Below are 26,648 nucleotides of genomic sequence, written 5' to 3' on the forward strand. Positions count from 1 at the left end.
TTCCTGATGGGAGGAGCTGCAAGGACCCAGTGTAAAGAGTGCAGATTCATGAAAGGGTAAAGGATACTGGGCATTTGTATAATTCACCACTTCCTAGGGCAGAAGCCCCAGGACAATAGCTGTGTGGTGAGTGGGTCCAGAGCACAACCAGTGCACATGACAGAGGGGGAGCACAGCGTTCCAGGAGGTCATTTCTCAGAGTGGGGTGGGAAAAGGAAGTAACAGTTATTCTGAGGAGTCAGACTAAATTGAAAGGAGTTTGGAGTTCTTTCAGAAAATCCTAGGATGCATTGCAGGATCAAAAACAACAATTACTTCATGGTGAGGTGGATGGGTGATACAATGTAATTGTGTAAAATGACCCAATGTCAGCACAGAGTAAACTGTAGTGTGTGTGTGTGTGCAGTTTAAAACATTCAAATTGTTAGTCTTAGGAAAAATAAAAAGGATTTCAAATATATTAAATATAGTATAATATAGAGTTCATTGTATACAGGGTGGGGCAAAAGTAGTTTTACAGTTGTGAGTGTGTGAAGATTTATTTTTGCACCATTATATGGTCATAATAATCTAAACATTGAAAAATTATTTAACAACCCCCAAAGTATGTAATGCAAGCACAATAGAATAAAGTGTGGAGAGACATACATTTGGGGATCAGAGAATGATATGAAAGCTGAGCAGTCAAAATCCAAGAATCAACAGAAAACTAGAAACATCCCAGTGCCATGGTAGGAACTGAAAAAAGCCTTTGATTAACTGGGAAAATCGCAAGATGCGAGCAAAAAAGCACGGATGCAAAATTAAGCAGTAAATGTTAAAGACTTGGAATGTCTTATATATTATACTAGTACACTATATCTGTCTAAAAATAAGAGTATTTGAAAAAATCTGGGCAAAGTAATGCAAAGTTTAATTCCAAACATGCGCTAATTCCATTTAAATAAACATGGAAAGCAGTTTTAAGATTTTTCATTGCACATGGTCAATCTTTGTGGCTGCCCTTAAAAATAGTAGTTAATGTAACCACAAAATGATAATGATACTAAAACCTCAAAGTTTGTTGGGAAGATATCCAAAATGTATCAGAGTTTGTTCGAGATGACTCTATCCATAAGAGTGGATTTAAAATCATTCCAGGACAATTATTCTTCTCCTCCTTTAAGATAAATTTGGTAACGTTGTCTTAAGCAGGGCTTTCTATTTTAAGGACTTCATACTGAAAAAATTAGTGTGTGTAATTTCATACAAAGTCTACCACAGTAGAACATGAAAGCAAACATATTCCTGAGTGACAAAATAATCCCTTCATCCTCTAGTTTGGGTCCAGGTACTTATTTGTAGCTCAAAGGCTTTATACTTTTTTATAAAATAAGATTACCCATAAATCTTTCATGTCAGAAAACCAACAGTAATTGACAGAGTTTTTTGGGTCTTGGTTTCCTTGAAGCAATTCTCTTTCACTTTCTGAGAACCATGTATCAGGGTTTCTTCTCGCGGTCATTGGATCGATGTACTTGCTAGTGGGGAGGGGAAACCTGTAAAATGAGGAACTGGGCAGAGCCTTTGTTCACGCTAGCAGACTGTTGAGGTACACCTGAGTTTTGGTTAAGTTTTCATTGTGTAATTTCCTCATTTTAAGTAGAGCTTGTGGTTAATAAGCAAAATGTATCTCAGTGACAGAATCAGTCTGTCCTGTTGAACAAACCACGTCTTCAGGGCCACTGGGAAACCAAACATCTGTTCTGTGATTTTTGAGGCCAACAATAAGAAATCAGACCAATTTGTCATTTTTGGCCTCGCTGTCTCAGATCTCACTCCAAAATTCTAGATGAACAGTTGAGGGGAGCTGGATTTTCACAAAACCTTTCTAATAGTTTTAAACTACCTTGGTGTGAATAGATTCTATAAAAGCAGCCTGAGTCTGAAGGTTAAAGATACATTTTAATTTTTTTCATTTAATTGAGTGGACATCTATTTGTATCTACTACCTGCAGGGGCCAGGACAACAGAGTGAGGCTTTGCTAGAATGAGTAGTTTGCAAAGCCAGCCCTAAAGATCTTCCTTTAGTCATAGAATCAGGTGTTTAGCTAGGGTTTGCGAACTCAGTGGCCTGTAGGCAAATTTGGTGGACAGCCCTGCTTTGTTTGCTTGTTTTGGTGACTTTCTAATTTGAGTGCTTTAAACTGGACTTGCACTCTTCAGCTCATTCTTTGCTGGCTGACATTTGACCACTCCATACAGTTATATTACCCGCCTGACCCATGGAAAAAACTGAGTTTGCGACTCTGATATAAGGGGGAAAAGCCTAAATATATCACACTGGAAATGAAGTAAATTGGACAATAATGTGTTACAGAGAAACATAGGTTTTTAATCTGAAAGAGTCTCATATGAATCCTGATATTGCTACTTAATATCTATGTGATTTTAAGCAAGTTCTAATACTTCTTTGAACCTGAGTTTTCTTAATCATAAATGAAGCTAAAAATACTATCTTATTATGTGGCTTTGAGAATTCACATAAGATCTGTCACATTAGGAAGTTTCTACATAATTTGATACCCATCCCTGCCCTTTGCTGAGGTAGATATCTACAGAAGTCAGAGGAAGGACTCATTAATTCTGGCTGGAGGGTTGGGGAACACTACACAAAAGCAAGTGGTCATTTGAACTGGGCCAAAGCAGATGGAAAATATTTCAAAGGACAAAGACCTGTGGGGTTTTCTAAGGGTTAGCATTTTCTGTGTTTGGAAGGTGGAGAGCCAGGTCACTTGATGAGGTCTCTGTGGGGCGAGAAATGGTAGACATTATCTCCACAAGGTAAGCAAAGAAAAAGCCTGCAGCAGGCATTGCTGTCTATCACTTGCTTTCACATGCCCCTACTATGTGGTATAAAGCATCACTGGTTACATTTTCAGGGTCTGGGATGGACCAGAAAGTTATTCCCTGGTCCTTGCAGCCTAGATCTGGAGTATGAGGGTTTAAAAGGCCACTCATGGCAGAGTCATGAACGGGAGTATTAGGCCCTAGGGACCAATCCTATAGTTCTAAGCATGCACGGGTATTTCTTGAGAACAAACTCAGATACCATATTTTATTCAAATGATCTCTCCTAGGGTTCAGTGACAGGCAAATCATGTTTTATATGGTGCTTAGGATTACTGGAATATATCATGTAATTCTTTCTGAGTGGTTTGTAACTTCTACTGCTAGTAGCTAACAGCCTGAGATAGTGGAAGAGTTAGTTGCTAGGATGATGGAATTGTGGGTGGACGAGTAAGCGGGTTGTTCTGTGCAAATTCTGTAGCATCTGAAGAAGTCATGATTTGTGCAGGGTAAGTGTGAATAGGGCATTCCTGAGGCACCAGTTGCATTACTCCATCAGGTCATCAGTCTGTAGCCAGTGATGATTAACATGTTTGTGGAAACGAAGTAATTTGAATAGTGCTTTCAAAATCCAAGACAGTAACTTGGAGCAAATATCTGAGATCAGGAAGATTAGTATTTCAAGCAGATGAAAATCTTCCTTCATGACAAGGGTTGCAAAAGTTATGAATGTGGGGAGAATAGGAGGATGGTGATGTTGAGGGGATAAGTGTAGCAGTTAAGAAAGAGCATTCTGCCCTGGCTGGCATAGCTCAGTGGATTGAGCGCAGGCTGCAAACCAAAGCATTGCAGGTTCGATTCCCAGTCAGGGCACATGCCTGGGTTGCAGGCCACAGCCCCCAGCAACCGCACATTGATGTTTCTCTCTCTCTTTCTCCCTCCTTTCCCTCTCTAAAAATAAATAAATTAATTAAAAGAAAAAAAGAAAAAGCATTCTTTATCATGATGATGTAAGACCTCAAAGTCCCTCATGAGGGCACCCAGAGGAGTACGAAGCTTTGGGGTATGAAGCTCCCCCCACCAGTGGTCATGCTTATTTTTCTAGCAGCCTCCTTTCTGTCCCTCAGATTGGTGACTCGAGCACTAAGCACCTGACCTTGCCACACCACTGGTGCCATTGCCCCCACCTGCTGATGCATGCTGTTTCGAAGCTCCCATGAGAGACCCAGCAAGCAGCTACTTGGATGGTCACATTACAGACCCCCAGCTCAGTATGGGGACTAGTTACTGTGCTGTGAGTTTTGGCAAAACCTAGTGTTGTAGAAGTCTATAAATTCCAAGAATTTGAAGGATTCTAATGACGTAGAAAACTCACCTTGCACTTTCCTAAGACCTTTTCTAGTTCTCTAGTCAATGTATAGACCCATTCTACTCAGGTGACCAGGTGAAAATTCAGAATTCAGTATATGAAAGTGCACAAAACCAACTCCTTAAAGAGTTAACACACAGCAAGAGCCACAACCTCGTTGATAAAGCTGTCACACATGACTAGCCTGTGTTCAGGAATCTGGGGTCAGCCCTGCATCCAGAGTCACCCTCTTAAAAGCTGCAAGTCACCCATCATTCCAGTACTTCAGAAAAATAGCACCTCATTGCATTCTCCCTCGATCACTAAACCTTGGGTATCCATAGGTAGCTGCTTTTGCCAACATATGTAGGGAAAATCAATGGACTCCTCCCAGATCTCTCAGAATGCAGGAGTATGAGCAGGTTTCAGCCTCCAACATTTGACAATCAGCAAAGAGCTGTCTCGCTTCATTTTTTTTGTTTTTGTTTTTCTTTTACCACAGTGTTGTATTCCCTCCATGAAGTACTTAAGATATGGCCATTGATCCCCCTGGATAACAAGCCGCAGTACCTGGAGCCCTGTGTAGCACATGGAATGTTCAAACTTATTTCTGAGGGAATGCCTAACGTGCCTGTCAAAGTCTTTTCCTGTTGGACTAAAACTATCAGAGAGGGTCTAATATAGGTAGGTCTTGAACACACAATAAACTCACATGACTGTTCATCCATGGGAGCTTCAAATAAAAATTCAAATTTTTAGGTAGTCCTGAATAATAAATACCTAAAAACAAAGTTTCCGCATTCCTTCATGGCAACAATCCATAAGACCTGAATTGAAAAAAGAAAGTTTTACGCTGGCACACTCTTTCCAAATGCCACAATCTCCATCCCTCTCTGTTGTGTTTTATGAACTACTACCCTCACTCACATTTACATTGCTTATCTTAATTTAAAAGGAGAGACAAGATAGAAGTAGTATGATAAAAAGAAGAGAGGTATAAAGTATGACTTACTCAAAAGGATATGTACTAAGCAGTAAGAATAGAAGAAATAGGTTGGGACTACAATGGAATGGGCTATGAAAACCACCCTAAGCAATTGAACTTATTTGTTAGTTAACATTAAGACATTAAAGGCTTTTACTTAACAGTTTAACAAAATGTAAACTCCTTAAAAAGACAACGTCAGAAACAGTGTGGAGGACTCCTTCTATAAAAGTTAAAGACTAGAAGCAAGGAAGTTGTTATAGAAGAGTGCACATAAAAAGAGAGTATGGCCCATGCCCTTGCTCATAGTGATGGAAGGAAGGGAAGGAGTATTGGAGAAAAATCAGAGATGAAATTCACAGAACTTAGTAGCCAATTGGCTGGATATGAGTGAGGAAACAGACACAAGTGTAATGATTCCATCCTAAGTGTCTGGGAGAATAACTTTAACCCATCATAGACTTCAAGGAGTCTATTAACTGGGGGAAAGATGAGTTCAATTCGAATGTGTTAAAATGGAGGGAGTGGCGAGTCATTTAATCGGGACACATCCAGTAAAAGCAGCTGGGCAGAAAAGAACTAGACATAGGAACTTGGAAGTTATTGACATAACAATCATATTTGAAGTCAAGACCTGGGTGAGATTGTCTAGGACAAGGAGAAGAGGGGTATACAGAGCCTTCAGGGACACTATACTTACAGAGATGGTGACAGGGGAAGGCCAATACATGAGACAAAAAGAACACAGAGAGATGGGGATGCAGTGAATATTTTCCGTTTGCCCTTCTAAATCCACTTGCACCTTGCTTTGTGCCCAGGGAAGCTTACTTGGAGGAGCTGCCTGCACGGGCTCCCTTGGCCTCTGGCATTGGGTCTGATTTGGCCAATGGGTAGCACTGGTCAATGGGAATCAGAGGCTGGACAGAGAGTGGAGTTGGAGTATTTATCCCCCTAGCATTTCCTCTGATGGGTTGCCCCAGGTTACCAACTCTCTCTGTCTGAAGTCCACAGCTTCTGTCAGGTGGGTCCGCTCCATGCAGCAGTTCTGCTAACTGCTCGCACCTCTCAACACTAGCAGGTGATCACAGCTCCACCTGTCTGTAGTCTCAGCATACTGCCCCACCCCTTGTCAGCTATCCCCCATCTTTGTAAAGAGCTCCTTGATTGCACTCCCTTTAATTACTCAGTGTGACTGTACCATCTGTTTCTTGCTGGGATCCCAACTGATTCAAGGAGTAAGTCCAGGAGGGTTCAATATCCTGGAAGCCAAGGAAGAGAGTCCACAAATGCAACAGAACACATAATGAAATAAAGACCCAATAGAAGCAGAGTGCCATTTGTTTTCAGAAGACTGGTGTTGACAGGAGTCAGGATGCAAGGTTTGGTGGAGGGAAAGAAATGGCGATAGAAAATAGAAGCAGTAAGTAAAAACTATTGCTTCACAAAGGCCAGTGGTCTAGGAAGAGAAAAAGGAGACAGAACACCAGTGTGAAACAGAACTAACCTATGCCTTTAAGATTAAGGAGAGATTGAAACAGCACTATACAATTTCTTTTGGGGGGGGTGGCGAACGGCGGTCAATTGCCTCATTGTCACATGACTCAAATGGCTTCCTTAAGTTAGTGAGTCACCTTCTCCCTGAGATTTTAATTTGACAGAAAGCTTTCAAATATGATCAAGAGACAACTAAAGATGAAATGTGCAGTTCAGGCTTACCTCTCGGAGTCGTTCCAGCTATTAATCATTTATAGGACACCCTAAGCCACTTCTAGCAAAATGATGATTCTTTATTACTTGTTAAAAATATTTACATTTTCCTCTACCAGCTGTATATAAGGAATTGATATTTTCTGAATTGCAAAGTCAATAACATCTTCCTGGAGCCATCAAAGGATTTGATAAACCAGCAAAACACAAGAGCCTGGGCTGCAAATAAGTGGGAGGCACTCAGGCTGTCAGGCAATTAAGTGGACCTGAATAAGCTGATGTAATTAAGCCTCTTACTGCATAATTATCTTTATTTTAAATGTGTCTTTTGATGAAACATCTGTTCCCTGCTCCAGATATTAAAAGAGGGGCCTATGCTTATGAAGAAAACAGAGCTTGTGAGGCCCTCACACATGCTGCCTGGGCTGCTCAGATCCAAGGCAACAAATGTTGTCATTTGTTCCATCTTTGCATGCAAGAGGCAGGTGTCCTCATGTCCTCAGCCCACATTGGCCTGACCTCCAAGCTCACAGCAGCTGCCTGGAGCCCTGTTATACAAAGCAGCCTCAGCGTGTGGAGGGAACACTCAGAAGCAAGGGGGCATCTCGCTATAAGTGCTAGTGCTTTGAGCATCTGCAAAGGAGATCAGATGTGTTGAGCAAGTGAAGATGGACTACTGGTCAGCAGGACCTCCTCAGGTCCCCGTGTCCAGGCAGCAGTGCATGACCCATCCTACCCTCTTAATCAAAAGTGTGTGTGATTAGTGAAACCTGGCTAACACAGGCCAGCGTGATTGTGGTGTATGTCTGCTGGGGCTTCTGTCTGTCCTCAGTTCTGCAGGTCCACAGATTCGTCTGTCAACTCCCTGTGTGTCTGAATCGGGGATTTGGGATCACACTACTGGGCATTTATGTGAGAAAGTCACAGGCTTTAGCAAGAACTAGACCTGGTTTTACATACTGGTACTGCCGCTTGGGAACTGGGTGACCAATCACTTGTTCTCTCTCAGCCTCAACTTACTCAACTCTAAATTGTAAATAATACCTATCTTCCAGGATGATTGCGAGAACTGAAAGGTAGGCAGAGAGCCCAGCACAGTTCAATGAATATAGTTGCTGATCTGTATAAACTTCAGCTCCCTCCCCTTTCTCTGACCCACCTCTTCCTACTGCCCATGCAAGAGGCTAAAAGTCTGCTCCTTAATAAATGGTGAAAAATATACTGTCAAGAACACTGACCAGGGTTTTCTTTCAAGAGGACAACACAAGAGAATCCTGAATTCACATTCTCTCACAGTCACACCAAATCTGTAGCTGCAGAAGGAACAATTTGCTCTGAAAAACACCTAGAAACTGGCTCAGCTACTCCTACGCCTCAGGCAAACAGGAGCAGGCCCACAGTGAAGTGGGGAGGAGGGGCAGGGACACAATCCTGACATAAACCCAACTCCCTGCATGGCAACCCCCAGTTGGAAGGGAACTCAAAACCTGGAGCTTCTCTCTGAGGAGCAAAGAGTTTAATCCCACATTGGGTACCCCCAACTTTTAAAACCTGCACCTGAGAGAGGAGCCAGCAAAACACTGAGGGCTGAAAAACAAAGGGGCCCACGAGACCCCCAAGGCTATTCCAGTCTGAGGAATGGCCCCCACAGGATTCATACATAGACTCACTGGCCTTGGGACCCAGGAGGGAGTGGCCAATCAAGGGGTGCCCAAGAATAATAATAATAATAACAATAACAACAACAACAACAATAATAATAATAAAACACATCCTAAATATGGGGAAAAAGTTTTCAAGGAAAGAATCGGAATAATGTCTATCACTTTCTAGACTGTGATTATGTGTTCATGAATGTATACATATATCAAAATATTAAAAATATATATTTCAAATTGTTCATTTGTTAGTCTTAAAGCATTCACCTGAGGGGCATGCATCTTCTTTGGCACACACTTGGGGGCCTGGGGGGCACCCTCCAGGGATGGAAACTGGCAGTCACTTCAGCCACTGGGTGCCATGTTTTGTCTTTAAAAACTCTAGGCCCTTTCTTTCTTTTTTCCCCCTCTCCCAGAGGTTGCCATCTCCACACTCTCCCCCTCTTTCACTCCAGCCCATGGGCAACATTTTCATGCTCTCCTTCAGCCCTGAATTAGTTGGCGGATGCCATCTTTTCTTTTCTTTCTTTTTTTTTTTTTTAAACTTAAGGCTTCTTTTTTTTCTTTTTTCTTACCTGGCAGGCACCATCTCTATACTCTCCCTCTTTCTCACTCCAGCCCATGGGTGCCCTTTTTGAGCTCTCCCTCCACTTGCTCCAGAGTGCCAGCGTCTCCCAGAGGGGAGCTTTTACACACCTCTGGTGCCCTAGTTTTGGCAGAGGCCACCAAGGACCACCTCTAGACTGCCTGGCACTGATGGTCTGCAGGGCTTATGCCTGCAGTCCCATAGGACTATACATATTTGCACACTTGAAAAACTACTAGGTGAGGGTCTGGCTTCCAATCAGCCTGAATCCAGTGCCAAGATCCCCCCTTTGGGACACGGACAGGTCTTGACACACCTTCGATGACTGGGAGCCACTAAAAATGAAACTGGCTGCTTGGACAAAACAAACGTTGGACAGACAACCAAGAACTAGAGTAGGGTTGAACATTTTCAAAAATGAACATAAAGTTCATTTTTTACAGGAAGCCACTCCTTCAGAACTGGGAGAGGTGACTGTTTTATCTACTGCGTAGAAACCAACCCAGAGAGCCAAGCAAAATAAGAAACAAAGGGATATGTTCTCAATGAAAAAACAAGATGAAACCTCAGAAGAATGCTGACCAGCACTACCTTTCTCTACAGCACCCAGCAAACTGGGAAGCAAGAAGTCAGATCATTGGAATGGGTGAGGAATGGGGTCAATAACAGCCTGGTGCATCTGGAGGAGCCGGCACTGTCCTCAGTGCCTGGCTTACAGCTTTCCTGGTTAGTGATGAAGACAAACCCCCAGGGCTTTTATCTCCAACTCCTGTATTTTGTATTTTGGGCAGATGACCTCCTTTATGACCATCTCCTTCAACATCTTATTATCATTCACACTAGATTGGGGGTTGGCATGCTAATAACTTTAGCCAACGCCTTAGTCTCTGTTCTTTTTTTAACAGCACAATTGAAATATAATTCACATATTGTATAATTCATGCATTTAATTTGCACAATTCAGTGCCTTTTAGTATATTCACGCACAAACAAGTGCATCCATCACCACAGTCAACTTTAGAACATTTCATCACCCCAAAAAGAAAACATACTCCTTAATAGCCAACTCCTAACCTCTGTATTCCTCCCAGAGTCCTATGAAATCATTAATCTACTTTCTGTTTCTATGAGTTTGCCTATTCTGGACATTTCATATAAGTAGAATTATATCCTTTACTGCTAGATCCTTTCACTTAGTATAAGGTTCATCCATGTGGTAGCATATACTAGTACTTCATTTTTTTTTATTGTCAAACAATATTCCATTGTATTGATATACCACATTTTATTTATCCATTTATCAGTGATGGACAGTTGGGGTATTTCCACCTTTTTGGCTATTATGACAATTGTTGCCATGAACATTCATGTACAAGATTTTGTGTGAACTCATACTTCAATTCTATTGGGTACATATCTAAAGGTAAAATTGTTGGGTCTTATGGTAAAGCTATTTTTATAGAGGGCTAGACTGCTTTTCAAAGTGACTACACCATTTTAAATTTCTACCAGCAATATATGAGGGTTTGAATTATTTCACATCTCATCAACACTTGTTATGTGTCCTTTTGATTATAGCCATTATAATGAGTATGAAGTAGTATTTCCTTGAGGTTTTGATTTATACTTCCCTGATGGCAAACTGCCTTAGTCTCTTGCAGAAAACCTTTCAGTGACCCCCACTATAAGTCACAGCCTCCGGAAGTGCCTTGCTCTGATTCCTTTGTGCTGCTTAGAGGACTTGTGGCCAATACAGGTTAGGTACTTAAGAAGGTGTTTTAACTGCCCAGACCATTGTGATAATACAAATCACATCATTTTGCAATAGGAAAGAATAGAAGATGAGTGTTAGGAATTACTCTTATTCATCTTAAAGCAAGGAGGTTAGAGAAGTAATTGGAAAATTTCTTCAGGCAATAGGAAAATTTGAAATCAAAGCACATAATTACTTCACTACATAAAACCAAGCTTTGATACCCTATCACCAATGATGTCCATGATGTTGTGTTTTTATACATGTCACTTATATAGAATCAGAAACCTAGAAATTAAAAATGGCATCAAAAGAGCCAGGTATGAGTCCTGCTTCTAACTTATGATTCTAATTATTTTAGATAAATTACTAAATTTAGGTTAAATTTTTCTAGACTATGGAAAAATAATTCCCCCAATGGGTTATTTTGAAGTTTAATTCAAACAAAATTGTTGAGTCTGCTTTACATATGTAATTTTAAAACACCATGTAAATTATTAATAGCTAAAATTTGTTAGTAGAATAGTTCACATTTACTGAAACATTTTGTGATGGAGAGGTCCTTCAAATGCTCCAAATATGGTGTCTCAATGGGACTTAGAAAAAAGAATCCCAACCTCATGTGACACTTATTCTTAATCAGCACATTTTTTACACAATCTGTATAACCATCATTAGGCAGCAGCTCTGGCTAAAGTCCTAATCAAGCCAAAGCACTCACACGTACCCCAGATGCCAAGGCACAACTCGGCACAAGTCTCATACTTGATGACCCCAGTCGTTTGCATGGAGGAAGGCTTGGGGCCTCTGAATGCAACAACAGGCCGTCATAGAAACAGCCTCAGGGAAAATCCAAAGTACAGTGAGACAGGGACACAACTGCACAAAATCTTATCAAGAGAGTATTTGTATGCCCTTCCAGGGAGAGTGTGGCCACACAGCAGGTGTGGATTTATCACCCAGGCTTTCACATGTGGTTGCATTCAGCTGATGGTCAACTGGACTGGAAGGACCAAGACGGCTTCACTCACATGTCGGGCAGCTTGCCAACCCGCTGGCTGGGGCAGATCATTTCTCCTCTCTGCGGCCCTCCATCCTTCAATACACTAAATTGGCTTCCTTTCTTGGTGCTATCATGGCAGCACTCCAAGAAGACAAGGCAGAAACTACATGCTCTCTGGAAGCGCAGATCCCAGAACTCATGCATCACTTCTGCTACATTCAAAGTCAAAGCTAGTCACAAGGCCAGCCCAGACACAGTGAAGTGAAGAAACAGAATCTACCTCTTGCTATTGTTCAACATCATAAATCTGTTTTTTCATCTTTACTGAAGTATAATTGACAAATAAAGTAGTAATATATTTAAAGTGTATAATGTGATAATTTCATGTATGTATATATTGTGAAAGGATCTCCACCACCAAGTTAATTAAACCATTCATCATCTTACATATTTACTTTTTTCTTTTTTTGGGGGGAGGGGGCACAGGTGAGAACACTTAAGCTTTACTTTCTTAGCATATTACAATTTTCAATTATACGATACAGTATTATCAACTATAATCACCATGCTATACATTACTCAGATCTTATTCACCTTAAAAAGGGTGATCACTCATTGTGGTTTTGATTTGCATTTCCTTGATGATTAGTGATGCTGAGCACCTTTTCATGTACCTTTGGCCATTGATATGTCTCCTCTGAAAAAGGTCTACTCAGTTCTTCTGCCCATTTTTTAATTTGTTTTTTTTCTGAGCTATATGGATTCCTTGCACATTTGGATGGTAGCCCCTTACTGAATATGAAGTTTGCAAATATTTTCTCCCATTTCATAGGTTGCCTTTTAATTTTGTTGATTCTTTTTCCTTTGCTGTACAGAAGCTTTTATAGTTTGATGTGGTTGTTGCCTTTGTCCTTTGTCAAGGAGCTTACCCCCTGTGTTTTTTTCTGGAGTTTTATGGTTTCAAGTCCTACATTCAAGTCTTTAATCCATTGTGAATTGATTTTATGTATAGTGAAAAATAGCAGTCCAGTTTTATTCTTTTACACATGAATATCCAGTTTTGCCACACCATTTTTTAAACAAACTATTCTTTTCCCACCGTTTAGTCTTGACTCTTTTGCCACAGATTAGTTGACCATATATGCATGGGTTTATTTCTGGGTTCTCTCGTCTGTTCCACGGATCTAGGTGCCTATTTTTATGCCAATATCCCACTGCTTCATTGTAGATTTGTAGCACAGTGTGAAATCAGCTTTGTTCTTCTTCCTCAAGATTAATCCCCAGATTATTCTGGGTCTTTTGTGGTTCTGCCTGAGTCTTAAGGTTCTTTTTCTTATTTCAGTGAAAAATGCCACTCAAATTTGCAATGAATATGCATATTACTTTGAGTATTATGGACATTTTAACAATATTAATTCTTCCAATGTAGGATCATGGGATACCTTTCCATTTGTTTGTGTCTTCCTCAATTTCTTTTATGAATATCTTATAGTTTTCAGGGTACAAATCTTTCACCTTCTTAAATTGATTCCTCAGTATTTTATTATTTTTGATGCTATTGTAAATAGGATTGTTTTCTTAATTTCTCTTTCCAGTAGTTTGTGGTTACTGTACAGAAATGTAACTGATTTTTGCAATGAACTTACTGTAACTCCATGAGCTCAACTATTGTTTTACTCATTTTTTTGTTAAGGAAATTGACACCCAAACTTAAAAACACAGCTTGTATGACAGATCCACAATTAAACCCAGGTCTTTTGCCTATTATTGACCCTAAATATTTGAGAAAGGTAATCAAAGCTTATATGGAAGTTGCTCTCTCCTTCACCCCTCAGTATTCCAGAACTCAACCAAATGGTCTACTTTAAGTATTTTTTATACAAGAGATTCAACTTCCCCTTTTGAAGATTTCAATGCTTCTCCCTGATCTCTAATTTTGTTCTTCCCTTAAAGTCTATTATCCTATTACAGAAATGGGTTTTAGACTGGGCCAAATTCAGTCACAGAATCATGATGTGAACTTCAGAAAAGTATAAATTTTCCCTACTTACCTGAAGAGTTGGTTTACTCTTTTAGGCGACTGGAGGAGATGCAGAGGTTCTTTAGGCTGGGTAGTAATTTTGCCTTGGTTTTAATTTTCACAATCTGTCATTTGATATTCTTATATACTTTGATCACTTCAATGGAAGTATTTCTCCAAAGTGGTCTTTTAAATGTGAGGAGAAGAACCAAAGAGAGAACATATCATGTACCATCTTAATGGAAAGGTAGAAAGAACAGTAGCCAAAGATTATAAGATCAGATTCATTTGAGCTCTGCAAATGACTAGGTATTTGATCTTGGGCAAGTAATTTCACCAGTATGGGCCCCAATTTTCTCATCATTGAAATGAGAGTGTTAAGCTGAAAACCCTGTCAGCTCTTTCAGCTCTGACATTATTTGATTCTCGTGCCAGAGCATAATTTCATGATATATCTACACATTTTTATTCCAAAACACATTGACATCATGTTAAATTAGACTGACTCAAGTTCTCCATGTAAACAATTGTGGTTATTGCCAAAATTTGCTAACAGAGGGAAAACATGTGTGTTGTGTTTCAAGTTCTTTTTCCTTTAATGCTCTGAGCACATTTTTGATGTGTTGAGAAACTGCAAGGTATGTTTCTCTTTATCTGACTCATTAGGTCATGCCAAAAATATTTCACAGAACCTCTTTCATACCTTTTCTGGAACATCATCCAAACTTGAACAAAAACATTCGAACAAGATGTCCTGATTTTAAAAAAATACATCTGTGTCAGAGAAAAAAGCAAATGCACAAACTCGATGTTAATCTTTCTGTTTGATGAACCAAAACCTATTGATAAACCCCTGCCAAGTAGGTGAAATGTATTATAAATGAACATAACTTTTGTTGGACAGCACACTGGCTGAGCTGTGGAATACAGCCTGCAGGCATTTATAACTAGGTAGAGAGGTGGAGATACCATAGGACATAGAGTTCTCAGGAGGGGAAAAAATGATTGAAATTGTAAAATGCTTTGGAAAGCAGAAATTCCAAACTATCATCTTCCCAGCAGATCCAATTACTCTCATACATTCTAATTTCACAGCAAACACTGGTCCAGTTAACATTTGGGGAGAAAGTTTCCCAAAGAATCCATTTGTGGCATCCTTGGAAATATTTCTAGATGGTAATGTATTATAGAAAGGCCTGGTATCATCCTAAACTGAAGTTTGTATAAAATTTTTTTAATTAAAATACATCTTGAGTAAGGGCATAAGCTCAGACCTTAAACATGCACATTTCTAGTTGGCAGCCAGACAGGTAACTACTTGACATTTACAAGATGTCCTGCCTGACACAGGGCAGTTTAACATTGTGCACAGTGGGACCCAGCAGCTCTGGTCTGTTTCACGTCTTCCTGAGTGTCCCAAAAGGGCTCATGTGAACACAGGACCGCTATCTTCTTTACAAGTGACTTGGTATTTGAAATCAGCTCAGAAGGCCAAGAAACATGAGAATAAAACAGGACTTCCATGCCCTAACCATGTTTCCACACAAAATCCCTATAGCTTGTCTTGGAGTGGGAAGGGAAAAAAGATGTAGGTATATTTTTTCACCAGAATTTTCTCTTGGCCTTGCCTGAGAGACCAGTCTCCACATGCTTTCTCTAATGTCTACCATGGTCTTTTACTTCAAATTCAGCTGTCTTTTCCCCCACTGCTGTCCTTCTATTACCAGCTTAGGCACTGTCTCTTTTCTCCCTTACTTGACTACATCAACCTGGGTACCTGTCAGGACCCATGGAAAATGAGCTTTCCATCTTCAAAGGGGAACAACAGGCAAATCCTGCAAAGAGCATGGCAGGAGAAGGCAGGCAAGCAGACACACAGCTGACCTCAATGAGCTGACCAGTCATGCTTCCCTAGCTGTGTCTTGCTCCTTCTTTTAAGTGCCCTAATTTTCTCTGACACAATTGTTGTTCAAAACCAAGCTGCTCTCTCATGTGAAGGAGTGGTTAGAACATACTTGTTGAAGCATAACATTCTTGTATTTCCCTCTGGGTCTTTAAAAAAGATTGTATAGACAGTAAAAATTGTCCTCTAAAACAGTGTTGTCCCATGAAAATCATTTACTTTTGCTATGGTAACACTTGGGGCTGGGCCTTGGGACAAAAAAGGGGAGGGACTTCCTCTGCTCTCACTACCAGAACAAAGATGTAGGGAGAAAAAAGAGGTCAAGGCTCAGCCTATGATTAAGACAAGAATTCCTGCCCTGGCTGGTGTGGCTAAGTGGGCTGAGTGCCAGCCTGTGAACTGCGAGGCTGCTGCTTCAATTCCCAGTCAGGGCACATGCCTAGGTTGCCGGCTAGGTTCCCAGTTGTAGGTGTATAGGAGGCAACCAGTCGATATTTTTTTTCACACATCCATGTTTCTATCCCTTTCTCCCACCCTTCCCCCTCTCCAGAAATGAATAAAAATATTTTTTAAAAAGACAAGAATTCCTCTGGACCCCATCACCAGCATCATGGCCAAGCCTTGAGGGATTTGGGGGGAATGGAGACAAGGAGGTGTCCTCTTCAACCTCTATACACAGAGAAAAATGTATAGCCAGGACCTCAGCTTGGCATCAGCTTTAGATAACAGACAGTACATTTCTATAGCAGACAGGCCCCTCATTTACAGCTGAGACCCAGCCAACCCCAGCTTTAAGCAGTGGATCAGGAGGCCAGGCCAGGCCAGTCGAACCATCTGGATTTTGACAGGGTCACAATGGGCAGCAACATCAGTGGCATTCCCCAAAGCCAGACCTCAGGTTTTCTCTTCTCTGTTTGAGACCATGGTAGTCAAGATTGACCTTTCAGTCTGAACAATCATTTTGTTCTTTGCAGTTGTCAGGTGACACCCCAAGGAAGAAAAAACTGCCACCCTTTTAATCACAAGAAACTGAGCCTCAGTCATTGCATTTGAATGTATAAGTTTTATTCCCAAAACTGGGAAATAAGGAATATGGATTTCATGTTTGTGGATTTTGGGGGAGCCCAGCATCTGTTCACGTTCTGTCAGCCTTCTGATTGCTTGTGAGAAATAACTTCTTATACCTTGGACACGTCTGGTGGGGCAGTAATCAGGAGTAATCTTCCCTACAGAAAGGACTAGCACAAGATTCAGAGTGAGCCAACTGGGTGCCCCTTCTCCAGTATTTAAATCCGAGCATAGGGCGAAAAGTCCTGGAAGCTCCACTCTACCCCGTGGACAATTCCTGCCGGGGCCTCTACAGAGTCCTGCTTCTTTGCTGGACTGGAGCGGCTGTATGTCTTGCCACATTCCCAGCATGGTCTTCCAGGTTCCTGGCATTCTGTGGGCCTCTGGTACCCTTCCAATAAATTCCTTCTAGCTCTGGTTAGCCAAGATTCATTTCGATGGCTTGTAACCAAAGGCGTGAAACTAATTTACCCCAACATTTATTCAAAGGGTGACAGTTTACAATGTGCCTGTTCATTTAGTACCCAATTTCACTCCCAGCACACTATGACATGAGTTGAGAAGATATTATTTGTTTTTATTTGATACATGGGGAAAAAATAAAAACAAACTAAGAGTCAAAGGGCTTAATCAACCAGCCCATATTCTCACAGCAAGGAAGTGTCCCCACACCCAAAACTTTTGGCCTCACGTCCAGTGATTCTTCTATTCACCACAGTGAGGTGTGAGAATCTCATCTGTTCCCCACAAAGCAGCCAAAGGAAAGCAAATTAATTGGAAATACCCACACTCTTTTGCTAGCACTTGTGTGACTAATATGATGGGCCTCTTTTTAAATGTCCTCTTTAATATAATAGGGAGCAATATATTTTAAAACATTAAAGTACTACCAAATCACTAAATTAGAAGAAAATCAGCAAAGGAGGGCAGAGTTAAGAGTTGAAATCAAATTTGACCAGCAGCCTTAACATTGAACTAGGTGGTATACAACGGCCACTCTCAGAACTATTTGCTATTTTAGGTCTGCCTTTCATCTGGGAATAAAAAGAACAGCTTCACAGATCTCTTTCCAAGTTGTTTGGAGACTTTCCTATTGGCATATCACATAATTATGTGATTATTGAAAGTTAAACAAATACTTTTGTTCTTTTCTGCTTCACTTCATGTATTTCTTTTGCTTACTGGTCAGTTTTAGGCTTTGACTTATACTTCTGGGCATAATGATCTTAGTTTTGGCTCAATAAATCAATTTTGTAAAAAGTAAGAAGTAAATCAAATCAAACCAACAAAACAAACAGTTAATACGTACCCAAGCATGAGTGATACCAATAGGCTCAAGCATTCTAATTTATGTATGTGTATATATTAGGAGGAATATTTTTCACATTCACCCCTGGTAAAAGAACATCTGATTTTTGTACCAGGGAACTTTGAAGAAAAATTTTATCCCAGATTTTCCATATAAAGTCTCAAAATGGCTACTATTTATGAAATACATGTTATTTAGGTGGTGTTGTCTTTTGTAATAAAAGGGCATAGAAGAGATGTTGACAGGGAGCAGATATTGACAAGCGTAATTTTTTATGTAAATAAAAATGTTAAAGCCTGCATGAGTCAAACACCTCCATAAACTTGTTCCTGTCATGTTTGTTTCTATAGTGTTCATGTTTTAAGCATTTTAATGAAAGGTTCTCTCTTCTAAATGGAAGGATATTGACTGTAGGATTGTAAAGCAGGTAATACCAGGAACTGAGTCTTTTCTTACTTTGTATGAGAAGCACCTGTTCTAAGCGAGGAGCCTAATGGTGATGCTGGGCCTAGAAGATCTGCGTTCACAATCAGTTCTGGTGTCGAGTGGAGGGGCTTCAAGGCTTATGCTCTGCAGTGATTTCTCAGTGCTATAACTCCAGACTGAACTGTTTGCCTTCTGCACCAAACATTGCTAAGGGCCTGAAATGTGTCTTCAGGCAGATTATTTATGATTTTAAAGTCCAAAAGAATATTACTGGCTTCAGACAAATCTTGTAGCAATCAATTAAGTTTCAATGGTCCTTTAAATTTAGTCCTTCTACAAATGAAGAAAAAAGTCTAGGATCTTGGCAGTCAGAGGAGTAATTACTGCCTACATGAGGCCTATGCTCAGACCTCTCTTGATTAGTGTCAGTACCCTTTGGGAAAAAGGCATGTTTATTTTTGTTTCCAGGAAGCCATTTCCTTTTACACAGTGATGATAAACTTAAGTATCTCTCCTCTAAAAGGCAGCAATTACAGGTGACATGAGAGCCAATTTGCCATGACTTCCAGTCTTTCCAAATATAAATATGTCACCCTGCTATGGTCTGGCTCCATTAACATTGCTGCAGTATATTACAGAACACACTCGTATTTTACTTCTAGATTCCCTGGGCATTAGAAAGGAAATTTTAAAAGAGGTCCATCACATTAGTTTGCATGTCTGCTAGTAAAAAGACTGTGGGTATATCCAGTTAATTTGGTTTCCTGTCCCTGCTTCATGGGGAGCAGATGGGGACTCAGACCTCACTGTGGTAAATACAAGGAACCCTGGACATGAGGCCAAAAGTCTTGGGCATGGGGACACTTTCTTGCTGTGAGAATATGGGCAGGTTGATTAAGCCCTTGAGTCTTGTTTTTTTCTCTTCTATATATCAAATAAGAATAAATAATATCTCTTCTACTCATGTCAGAGAAAATCATACCCTGCAAATTATTATACAAAATAAATTCTCTCTTTACTGTATTTAAAAAAGATTCACAGCCCTGGCTGGTGTGACTCAGTTGGTTGGAACATCACCCCATAACCAAAAGGTTACAGTTCGATTCCCAGTCAGGGCACATACATAGGTTGCAGGTTCCATCCTGGTCTAGGCACATGCGTTTCCCATCCAGGTGTATATGGGAGGCAATGAACTGATGCTCCTCTCTCACATCATGTTTCTTTTTCCCCCTTCCTCTCTCCTAGAAGCAATGAAAAAAATGTCCTTCAGAATAAAATTTTTTTAAGAGTTACACATAATTACTCATAGAGTACATAAATGTGTTTGGAGTGTAAGTCCTACTTTATCTGGGGGAAGGGACGGAAGGAGTTAGTGTCCACAGTTTGCTCACTTGCTTTGACCTTTTCCATAGCTCTCAGTTGTCCGCACATCTGACAGGCTCTACCTAAGATGTGGAAGCAGATCAAATTTCCCTTTTTCTTTCCCCAGGTTAGCAATATCTGCTGTGAAGACCAGGTGAATTCCTAGAGAATTGGGAACTGAAGACAAGGAGCCAGAAGGCTGTACCTTAGGAGTAATATCCCCACGTTTATCTGATGAGAGTATGGTGAAAGTCTCCAAGTTATTCATGTGGGTAAATAACATTGCCACCCACCTGGCATTTTCTCAGAGAGGCAGGCCCCTGATAGCCTCTCTCTAGTTTCTAAAGAGAACAAATTTAAGTCTCATTTCAAGGCACCATTGGGTGTTGAATATTCTATTTATTCTAAAATGTGCATTGCTGAAAGAATAGTTTTAGGATCATTTGTGTTTCATCACTTCTCTAGATATTCTATTTTCCAGATTCATCATCCACCCACTTATTCATCAGGCTTGGCTCCAAATACATTTCGACAGTTTTGAAATCCAAACATACCTTCAAAGGATGAAAAATCATGGATAACATTCTTTTGAATGTTCAGAGATTGAGCAAAACGCCCGATAAATCCACCCTAAGGATGCGGCCAGGATGCTAGAGCCACTCCTGCCAGAATGGTATTGGTTATGCAAGGGCTCTTCAAAGCAAAAGAAGATCCCCTCTCCCCTATTCTCTCTCTCTCTCTCTCTCTCTCTCTCACTCACACACACACACACACACACACACACACACACACACACACATCGTGACCTTTCAAACAAGGCAAATTAATAGTGTCCTATAGTAGAAACAAGGAGAAAAGGGGGAAAAGCTTCAAAGTCAGTTCTTTGGGGGCAGGTTTTCTGACTCTTCTATTCACTTTACAGTACCTTCTACAGTACCTACCTACAGTACCTTCTAAAGTGAAGTACCTTCACTTTACAATTACCTTCTGTAATTTCCGAAAGTCGGAATTACAGTGGCTGTAATTCCAAGCCTCACTAATGTTAAAAAGCACATACATGCCTTATATTGTGTGTTATTCCTGGATCTTTGTACAGACCAACCACTCAATGATGAGAAACCTATCCACACCCCTTTCCAATTTTTTTTTCCTGTGTATATGGTGTTACTTCAGAAACCAAAGTGTGATGAACGTTCATGCTTCTTAAAAATAAGAATGTTTCATGCCATCTATTTCATAGATTCTGCAAGAGATATAGACATTTGTTTCAAATGGTTGGGTTTTGGGGCCCATTAACTAACTCTAAGGCAATGCCCCATAGATTCTTCAGCATGTGGAATCACCTAGTCCAGAGGGAAAATAAAGGGCAGCATATATGAACCTTGACTCTTGAATGAGCTGAGGTGGCTGGAGTCACCGACATGCTGGAACGCAGATTTGAAGAATGGTATTGCTCAGGGAATTATGATCTCAGCCAGTTCTAATGGAGCGATACTAGTTCAGCAGATCGTGTGGGTGGTGTGCATTTCAGAGCCCTCACAAGTTCTAGGGAAAGAAAGTTATTTTTTTACCTCAGGACAAAAAGAATAATTGATCTGTTGGGACAAAGGAGAAAATTGACTACAGTTCCTTTGGCACTAGGGTCCCTTGTCATTTAGAAAATAGTGATTGGATTATAGAGTAGATTAGCATAATTTAGTGGCAAAAGCCCTTGTAACCATTTGTCTTCTAGACAAATGGCTACTGAACAATATTTCTTCAATTCCTTCCCTTCTACCTGTCTCAGTGTGGCAGGAAAAGAAAGTCGGAGGGAGGAGAGACTGAGAGGGTATAACATAACTCTAAAACACTAAAAAAGCAAAGCCCACGGCACAGTGGGAAATGTCCCACTGTGAGTGAGGATGAGAAGTGAGGCATATAGTTTTATCAAAATAAAACATAGAGAAAATATTTATTGGATCTATAGATTTCCAATAACTAAGGATGGTCATTTTGAATAATTATGATTCCACCTATTGAACTAATTTAATAAACTATTGAACATACTAAAATCCTGCCATCCTGAAACTATTTTTGGGGATATTGAGCTTAAGCTGTCTATTAAGAAACAAAAGACTCAGAAAGAATCTTTGACCCTTCCTCCTTTTCTGCCCAAGAGATTCAGACAGAAACCTGCTATAAGAAGGGGATCTTAGGGTGCTGCCTTATCCTAATTTAAGTGAAGTATGGCAAATAGAGTATTCCAGGTAGGAGTCTGTTAGCTAGTTAACCTGTGTCCCATTGTTTCGGAGTCATCTAGCACGGATTTTCCTGCCCCGTATCTTCTGCTCTTCCTCAGCTACCTGTCAATCCCCATTCTCACTTCTGAAATCGAACACCCTGTTCCCCCACCTTTCTCCTTTGTTCAAAACTGTCTTATATACCCAATGTTGCCTCACTGCCTTTGGCATTTTCAGGGGTGTATTACCATGTCTGTGTGAATTCTCCATGTGCATGTATTAAACTTTGATTTTTCTCCTGTTAATCACTCTGTTAATGTGGTTATTGGCCTGGCTAGAAGAACTTAGAAGGTGGGAGGAAGAGTATTAATATTTTTTTAGCACCTACGCTATTTATATCTTAGAGTTTTAATGAGTCCCTTTAAAAAACCATAGGAATACATAAACATTGCTTAAAAACTGTCAAATACCAGAGAACTAGTTTTAAATGGTTAAAAAATTGTCCTTATCTCCATTTCTTTCCACCCTGGGGTGTTACTTTACAGAGACAACCATCTTAATCTTACTGTTTTTAGTGATTTAGTTAACCCTAAATAATATATTATACTAAACTTACCAATTCTCATTCTCTTTCAACTTGAAGATGAGAATTTAGGTAAATGAAGACTGAAAACCAATCAAAGTGTTTAGGTTAATAGGACACGTAAAACAGTATTCACTGCAGAGCCGAGCAGGGTGCCAGAATTATATCCCTTCCTTCACGGGTCACAAGTCATGGCCTTTGTGCCGATCAAAGAAGGATCCAGTGCACTAAGCACTCAGTCAAACGAATGTCTCTTTGTTAAAAATCATTAAGTACAAGAAATCCTTTCATATTTGAGTTTGCTTCTCATTTAGACATTATTCTCTTGCAACATTTTTATTGTATATGTTTTGCTTTATTCTTTCCTGGGAAGGAGTTTTTCAGGGGGAAATGTATAACTCATTATCCATAAAACATCACCTTCTCTGTGGAGTCTCCTTGCCTCCCCCAGTGAGGTCAGTAATCCCACCCGTAAACTCATATAACACACAATTTGGCCATAGTTTGAATCTAGTAAAGGACTGTCTAGAAAGAGGGTGCTTATTTTATTGTACTCTAATTATACATTAGGTCCATGTCTACAGGAGTAGGCTATAAATTGTTTAAAGAGAAAGACATCATATTATCCTCTCATGCCCTACCTCTTGCTCACTGTCCAGTACATGGAAGTTCATTGCCTTTGCTGTATGAATAAATGGACGTGTCTATAAACATATTACTCTCAAGTGACCAATGCTCACTCATCTCAACCTCTCATCTCCATTCTTCTTTTTCTAGGTTCATTTAGGAACATCTAAAATTAGAGAACAATGTAAGTTTTAAGCTATTTTCTTAAAAATTCCAAAAGAGTAGCCCTGGGTGGTGTGGCTGAGTTGGTTGGAGCATCATCCCTTAAACCAAAAGGTTCCAGGTTCTATCCCCGGTCCGGGGACATGTCTACGTTGCAGGTTTGATCCCTGGTCAGGGTGCATCTCTCTCTCTCTCTCTCTCTCTCTCTCTTCCTCCTTCCCTCCCTCTCTCTGAAAGCAATGAAAAAAATGTTCTTAGGTGAGAATTCAAAAAATAAGTTCCAAAAGAGTATAGCTCTATATTATTCTCTGACCTTGAAAATAAAACAAGAACCATCACAAAGACATTTGCATTCTCTGGCTTTTCACCCTCCCTTTATAAGCATCTCTTTTTTGAAGAAATACATTTTATTAGGAACTAGAAGATAGAAATCATGGGAAATGCTTGAACTCATCTAAGTTATTTTCTATTGCATTCAAAGCCCATTTACAAAAAGATATAGGCTATAAATAGTACAAAATATACAAATTTAAAGATACAGACTATGAAAATATAAAGACATAGACCAACTCCTGCCAGGCAAATGGACTGATTGCTTCTTTGCCATGATGATCAGATTTCTCTCAAAATAACCTGTGATAACCTGTGATAACAATTTTCTGAGGAGCTTTCTAAAAGTTTGTCCTGCTTTGTGTTACCACAACATTTGCTGTTATGGCAGAACATTTTTGGATAATATTCACAAAGCTTCTGTTACTAGCCTTTGAAAATGTCCTCACATTTATCGGAAGTGGTTTGGTTTGGTGTTAGCTGCAAGCTAAATGTCAATTAGAGGTCAGATCTTTTTTGAGCCATTATCAATCATTATGGCTGAAGTTTGACAACAGTAAAAGCATCTTAACTGCAGCCACCCATGTCTAAAATATCAAATCTTTTTAGCTGAAGCATCACCTTGACAGGGAGGGTTTCCTGACCCCCTATGATAGAATTCGCCATGACCTGCTTTGCAGTCCCTCTAAATTTTGCCAGACCATTAAGGTATGAGTATCAGAGTACGTGCTGTGCTTGGCTACATTCATTTTCTTTCTTCTCTCTTACTTTTTAATCAGCCCCATGTGCCCCTTAAAGGTATGGCTGTGTATTCATTTCTCAGTACCACAGCATAGTAAGTGTCAGATACATGTTTACAGAGTAAAGGGAGAAATCTTCCATAGATATCATCTTTGAAATCAGTTACCAAAACATTCCTTACACAGAAATCTCAAAATTATTACTTTGGGCCCTCATGCTTTGCCCCTAATTAAACAATTAACTTTACGAATAATTACATTTCCTAACAAATCAAAGCATGGGATTTCATGGAGCTGAGGAAATGGCAAGACTGGAGGGCCCACCACAGCCTGGTGCATGTCTGCAACTGTCTGATGAATTGGTAAACTAGAGTGGGTGAAGATTTGCTTGCATGGAGCTGGGGTTACTCTGAAGAAAAAAAAAGACCCCAAAGGAAAAGAAAGTAGACATTTAACTTTGCTTCCTAGAAATGTGTTTCGTTTAAAAGAGAGAGAGAGTTTACAGGCAAACACTGAAAAAAACCCCAAAACTGTTTCTCTAAAGTTTTAAACAAATAGGATGCTGAAGGCACTGCTTCCAGCATCCTTTTACACCCTGAAACCTGAGAAGGAGCTAGCTGTTCCTCCTCTCCTTGCTTTAGACCTCCACCTTAGACCTCCACCACACGGCCCCACAGTCAGAGCACACAGTGGGGCAGTTCCTGGGATCAGTCACGCCATGGGGAGGGAGGGAATAGGGTGCCTGACAAAGGAGCAAGGACACCGTGGATTCTGGAGTTGAAGAGCAGCGCCAAATGGTAACGTGGCTGTTGGAAGTTACGATGCCCAGCAGAGCTCTGGCACCACCAGCTGAACAAGCACTCTTGTGATCACATGTGAGCTGGACCTCAATGACTCCCAGATATACTTGGGGACAGTTAACTTTTAGGAGACTAGAGGCCCTTCAGCAGTAGGTAGAGTTAGAAGTCAGTGAAATTTGGATGATAGTCAATCGATCATTACTTACTGAGTTCTGACTATGTTGTAGACATTGTGCTGGGCATGGGCTCTTGGTGGTAAAGTGCCTCCATCTGCATCCCCAGATGGGATGGCCTGGGAAAATCCTAGTTGCAATAAATTTAGAGTGGCTGCTCACAACAGCAAAACAAAGACTAAATTGCAATGGGAAAAATATGACCACTATGCCTATGAAGAAATGTGGATTTTAACAATGGGATATCAATTTTTTTCTCATCTAGCTGGCAAAAATTTTAAATATCAATAACACCAAATGTTGACAAGACAAAAGGGAAATATGTACTTCCATATGATGTAGGTTTGAAATGGAAATTGCTGCAACCTTTTGAAGGCCACTTGGCAATATGTATTATATTACATCAGTGCAAAAATTCCCAGTTCTCTTCTATGTCATTAAGAAATACATGCATATATATTCATGAAAATAAAAACACAAGGTTTGGCTCTGCAGTAAATGTTTTTGGTGGGAAAGTAGTAACAACAAAAATGTTGAACAATGAGGAATGGCTAAATAAGATATCACCCATCTATAAAATGGAGAACTATACAACAATCAAGAAAAAAAAAGTAATTGAGAATTCAGTGGTATAGAAAAAGCTCCCAGACACATTATTGCTTATACAGATGTACAGTTTCTACATAAGGCTGTTATTTCTTTCAGAGAGAAAGAGCATAGAGGTTAAAAACATGGCCCCAGATATAAATCCTAACCCTGCCATTTGCTGACTGTGCAAACCTAGGCAAGTTACTTAACCTCGCTGGGTTTTCTCAAAAGTAAAACAGAGTTACAAATAATACTTAACCTCATAGCAGTATTGCGGGGATTGAATTTAGCATGCTTAGAGCAGCACCTGGCACAAATGAGTACTCAAGAAATGTCAGCTATTGTGGACAAAAAAGGTAGAGGCCACAGGCTAAACCTGACGAGCTCAGGGGAGGCCTGCATGGAGGCCTTACAAACTTCAGAGATGAAAGTAACCACATAGGATGATCTGAAAATAAAACTTTCTAAC

Source organism: Phyllostomus hastatus, unplaced genomic scaffold, assembly GCF_019186645.2.
Source record: "Phyllostomus hastatus isolate PE091 unplaced genomic scaffold, TTU_PhHast_1.1 phas_contig_254, whole genome shotgun sequence".
NCBI classification, from domain to species: domain Eukaryota; kingdom Metazoa; phylum Chordata; class Mammalia; order Chiroptera; family Phyllostomidae; genus Phyllostomus; species Phyllostomus hastatus.